The sequence below is a fragment of the Camellia sinensis genome, chromosome 7 (genome assembly GCF_055761805.1).
Source record: "Camellia sinensis isolate YWXY chromosome 7, ASM5576180v1, whole genome shotgun sequence".
NCBI classification, from domain to species: Eukaryota; Viridiplantae; Streptophyta; class Magnoliopsida; order Ericales; family Theaceae; genus Camellia; species Camellia sinensis.
The window spans coordinates 8,054,646-8,060,645 of NC_138967.1; positions in this window are offsets into that span (position 1 = coordinate 8,054,646).

A 6,000-nucleotide genomic window follows, 5' to 3' on the forward strand; every position below is an offset into this window, starting at 1 on the left:
TGTGATTTGTTCAAAAATTTGATCTTTTTATTTTTTATCTTCTTAAGTTCTTTTTTTTTAATTATTATTATTATGTAAGTTTAGATCATTTTTTGTTGTTGTTGATGATGATGATGAAACATATTGCAACAGATACTTTTTTTCTTTTTCTTTTTTTCTTTTTTTCTTGTGTTGATGTTGATGATGATGAAATGAGATAGATTGTACTAGATATGGAGAACATGAATCTGAGCTGTAGATGTCGCATTGTTGGTTCCAATTGGTTTTTTATTTATTTATTACTATTTGTTAATAGATCTTAAAGTAAAATTTGACTATGATTCATTCATTTAGGATGTATTTTATTTTTTATAACAGTAAAATTTTACTCTTGTTAAGAACATGTTGATTTGCTTAACAATATAAAATTTTACTTTACATCATAGTAAATTTTACTCTAATTCAGAGTAAAATTTTACTTGAAAGTATAATTTTACTCTGAATCAGCGTAAACTTTACAATAATTCAAAGTAAAGTTTTATTATGAAATTTTACTCTGGTTAAAAGTGTGTTGATTTGCTTAACGATATAAAATTTTACTTTGAATCATAGTAAACTTTACTTTGAAATACACTGTGAGGATGGCTTTATAGGAGAGCTGATAGATATGATGGTAATATAGTAAAAGAAACAAATTTTAAAATATTATGGAGTTTTGAAAATACCTATATAATTATTGTCATTTTGAAAGATAAATTAAATAGTGAGTGATCTATCAACAAATCCCTCTTAAAACAATGCATAGAAGACATTTGTTAACATTTGCCTGGGATGTAAATTTGGGCCGGTCCACCCGGCTCGTCGGGCCTCACGGGCTCTCGCCAAAATTCGAGCCGAGCCAAAAATAGGCCCAAGCCTAGGGGTATTCGGGCCTTGGGCTCAAGCTTAGATGGGCTTGAACATTTAAAAAAAAAAAAAAAAAAATACCAAAATTTTATTATTTTCTACTAAAAAAGTCATTGCGCCTCAGGCGGTTTGGGTCTTGGGTTGAGCCTTGAGTGGGTCTTAAGCAGTCCAATGGGTAGGGTCGGTTTCAAAATGATGATCGAGGCCCTAGGGCTGAGTAAGGAATCTATGAAATCCGTAATCCGATCCAGTTCAGTCTAATCCGATAGGTTTGGATTGGTTTTTTGAATCCGTGGTTCAGTTCCGGATTGAAGAATTAAAAATCCGTAGTCCACGGATTGATTCCGAATTAAACCCCACGGTTCCGGATTGGAACCGATCCGAACCATATACAAATAGTTTATGTTTTTACTATACATCCTCCTCCATAGTATCTTCTCTTATTCCATATAAAACATAAACTCAAACCTAAACCCGCATAATATATTATTTTATTACTTTTGTTTGTTAGTTTTTAGCTTTAATTTGTAATTGTCTAAATACTTATGGTGAAACCAGTTTTCTTATAGTTGTTTAAATTCTAGAACAGTATGTCGCTTTTATAGAAAAACATGTTACTATTGTGGAACAAATATAGCGTTATGTTTATATTTTTATGAAATTAAAGTGTTATATATATATATATATTTTTATTTAATTATGTGAATCCGTGGTCCTAAACCGATCAAATCCATGTTTAAGTGGATTAGTTCGAATTGGTTCAATGATTTAAACGGATTGGATTGGTTCCAATTTTTTAGAAATCATAAATAACACATTGGTCCTGATTTTATCCCAATTCGGTCAAATCCGGACTATGCTCACCCCTACCAGGCCCAAGGCTCGGTCTAGGCCTGGGCCAGAGCCCAAACGGACCTAAACGGGGCCGGCCTACCCTGGGCCACTGGTAAGTTTCGGGCTGTCCACAAGATACGGGCCATTTTTATACTCTTACATTTGCCTTGCAAAATTTTGGGCTACCACTGCTTATGTATATAGTAGAGGCTAGTATATAAGTAACATGTGTAAAGATTTGTAGTTATGAATAAAATAAATGAATAAAAAAATATCTATATTTGTGAAATTTTGGATTTTTAAATCAATTTAATTTTTTCATTTGAACAGTTTTAATATTTATCAACTATTGTGGGCATTTAAAAAAAAAATACTAATATAAATATATGAATGAGACTTTCTGCAATTAAAGTTTTTGTTAAGTTTCTTGTGAGTTCATTTTGAATCTATTTGCATAATTCAAACTTATATTTTTTAATGTTTATTTAGTAAATTATTTATATAAAAAATTAAATTAATTAAATATTAGTTATACATAAGGTGTTTTGAGAAGTTGGTAAAAAGTTGACTTTTGACTTTTTATCAAGTTTTTTGGCTTTTTTTGAAGTGATTTGAGAAGTTGGTAAAAAATTGATTTTTTTGATTTTTGATTTAATATTTTTTAAAAGTGTCACATCACTCTAAAATGACCAAAATATCTTTACTTTTTTGCATGTCAACAATTTTTTGAATTAATTAATTATAATGTTTCAGAGGGTAATTTAGTAAATTTATAAGTGACTTTTTTAGATTTTTCCAAATGAGATCAGTGGCGTTTTTGCAAGGGTTGGCTGCGTTGCCAAAACGGCACATATATTTGCACAACTCGGATATGTATATGTTTATATTGAAAATAAATTAATATGTATTATTTGAATTATCAAAATTGATATGAAATGTTTTGTTGTTAAAACCGACGGGAATATGGTACGTCTGTTGACGTGTGAGTTTGTGAAAGGTATAGATTAAATTTATAATTTTTTTTTTTGTAAATTTGTAAATATTTTGTGAAAATATTATTTACCATATTTGTTTTCAGTTTTTTGAAAACACTTTTCAAAAAATTTTACTTTCTTATTTTCTGTATTTTTTTATTTTTATTGATTTTTTTTAATATTTTAAGCAATTTTTTTTTTAATTTTAAGACACACTTAACATAAATATACTTTAAAAGTATAATTTTAGTGAAAAAAATCTTTAAAAAATTTACTAAATACAAAAAAAAAATCAGTATATTTTTTTATATTTTTGTGTATTTATTAATTTTTTAAAATATTTTTTTATAAATATTTACTTTTTAGATACATCTAAGTAAGGTATATCTAAAAAAGTAAAAAAATACTTAAAATTTTAAAAATATTAACTAAAAACCAAAAAATAGAAAAATCAAAAAACTCAATTTAAAAAAAAAATGAATTCAAAAAATTGAAACCAAACACATTAATTGATCTGCAATGTTTTCAAGAAAAGAAGAAAAATAATTGTGCTCGATAACAATGGCCATCTTGATAAAAATGCTAGACATACTAAAAATATTATCAGATATTTTTATATTATATTTTACATTAATATAAATATTATATAAAATATTTAGTAATTTATTTTAGATCCTTAACACTACATAGGAGATAAATGTAAAATTATTTAAATTTAAAAAAAAAAAATTGAAGTCCAACCTTAGGGTACCACAAGTCTCATTCTGGTGATTTGAATGGTTTGTTTTGTAAACTCTTATGGGCAAATAATTTATTTAAATAATAAATTGATTTAATAATCGTAATCATTTAATTTTATCAGAAAATTTATCTTAAAGTTAAATTTCAGGACTTTTTCCTTTTTTTTTTGGAATTGAATTTTTTCGAGGCAAGCTTTGCAAGCTTAATTGAAGTAGAGATGGCAATTTAAAACCGGCCCGACGGGGACCCAATCCCCCGACCCCGATTAGAGCGGGTTTTCCCCGAAAATTATCCCCATGGGGTCGGGGATGGTATTAAAATTTGAATCCCCGATAATTTTCGGGCCGGGGACGGGGATAGATTTCCCAGCCCCGGCCCCGCCCCGACCCCGCCCCGAGTTATCCCCGACAATTGCCCCGAATATTCCCCGAATGTACCTAAGAGATATATATGTTTTGATTTTGACTCTGCTCTTACTCATTCACATTTTAATATTATTTCAGCCTCTCTCTCTCTCTCTCTCTCTCTCTCCCTCCCTCACTCCCTCCCTCTGCGCAGACTAACGGCGTCGTCCGATCTCCCTTCTCCTCCGGCCGATCTTCCTCCTCCTCCATTATCTTCGGCCGATCTCCCTCCTCCTCCATTATTTTCGGCCGATCTCCCTCCTCCGCTGCTGCTACTCATCACGGCATCCTCCCCCATCGCCTCTTGCGGGCCGGCCTCCTCCTCCGTCGCCTCTCGCCTCCCCCTCTCTGCCATGGCAGATCTGAGAAGATCACTCTGCCACCGTCGATTCCGTGCTTCTCCACCAGATCTGTTTCTATCTATTATTTATTTATTTTTAATTTTTTTTTCGTTGATGATGTTGCTGCCAAAACCCCCTTTGACCCAAACATATTGATACTAGACTTGGCTTTCAAATAATTTGTGTTTGATGCAAAACTGTTTGTACATGCCTTGATAAGTTGATATTGTTGATGAAATTTTTTTTTTTTTTATGATGCTGTTGCTGTTAATGTCTTTGTTGATGAAAATTTTTTTTTGGATGATGTTGATGATGATTACGGGGATTTTCCGGGGTCGGGGAAACCCGATCCCCATTGGGGGCGGGGGTGGGGGGAGTGGTGTGTTCCCCGTCGGGGATCGGGGCCGGGGACGGGGATTTTTGTAGTTTCGGGGATCGGGGACGGGGAGGGTGATCCCCGGCCCCGCCCCGCCCCGTTGCCATTCCTAAATTGAAGGTGCTTTTTTAAGTTGTATTGAAATTTTGAATTTGATAAATAATTTGTGAAAAAAAAAGTAAAATAAATGAACAAGAGGTTAAATTTTTGTATATTTTTGTACGGGGAGGAAATAATTCTCCTCGTATAATCCTGTTGACCAAGTCCACGCTCCTCCGTACGACGTCGCTTTGTCACCTGAAAACACAAACGTGAGCTAGCCGGCGGGTGTGTGCCGGAAACCTCTCCGATGCCTAAGTCAGAAAACTTGACAAATAGACAAAGCTCTAAGTTCTCAGAAAGATTGTGTTCAATTACCTCCTCCAAGGTGATGCTTGTGAGCTTTTATAAGTTTCATATGGCACAATCCTAGTAGGACTTGTATTTCTCCATTAGAGTCCTCCTAGGATTCATATTCTTAAGGATAATGCTTATCCTTTCACACCCTCCCCCACTGCTTAAACCAAGTGGGATGGTTTTCTCCATAGCCGAACTACCACACGGCCGAAATAACACTGGCTATGCTGAGCCACAGAGAAGGCCGAACTATCCTTAGCTCGGTCTTCTCCTTTTAACTCATTACTTCGGCTGCCCCTGTTCAACCTTGGAGTGCTTAAATCAAACTTCCAAATAACAAGTTCTGATCGACCTAACCATTGTAAGTCACGACCGGACTAATTCCGACTGCGACCGGACTAACTCTGAAACCGGTCTTACTCCGAGTTGTCTCTGGACCGGAGTAGCCTTACTCTTTCTTGGGCCGAAGCAACTATCTCTACTTGAGCCGGAATAAACTCACCTCCTTGGGCCGAAGTAACTTTGTCTCCCCAGGGCCGGAGTAACCTTGCCCTCTAGGCCGGAGTATTCAGTACGGCCTTTTTACGTAGTCCTTCGCGTTTTGGGCCTCAATGCCCAACTCTCAGCTCGGCCCAATTTTTCCCAAAAATTACCCTCCCAATTGCCCCTTAATTCCATCTGTGTAACATGATTGGGATTACCAGCCTTTTGGCCGAGCTAGAGTTTGTTACGCTTTCTCAGCCGAGCTAAAAAACCCTTTTAGCCTTTCTAGCCGAACTAAAAAACCCTTAAGCCTTTCCAGCCGAGCTAAAAAACCCTTTAGCCTTTCCAGCCGAGCTAAGTTTACCTCGGGTATCACTATGTCCGGTCAAAACGTCTCTTCAATCACAGCGACTGTAACGCTTCCAATTCTAGTGACACGTGGCTAGCTCTGATAAGCTGTGGCCAACTGTCACGCCGTCCTTCAGAATTTTTGTACTGTTCCCGCTTCTTTTTGCCGCCTTTTTCTCTCTCCCTTTTACACAAAACAGCCCTTTCGATTCTGGAAT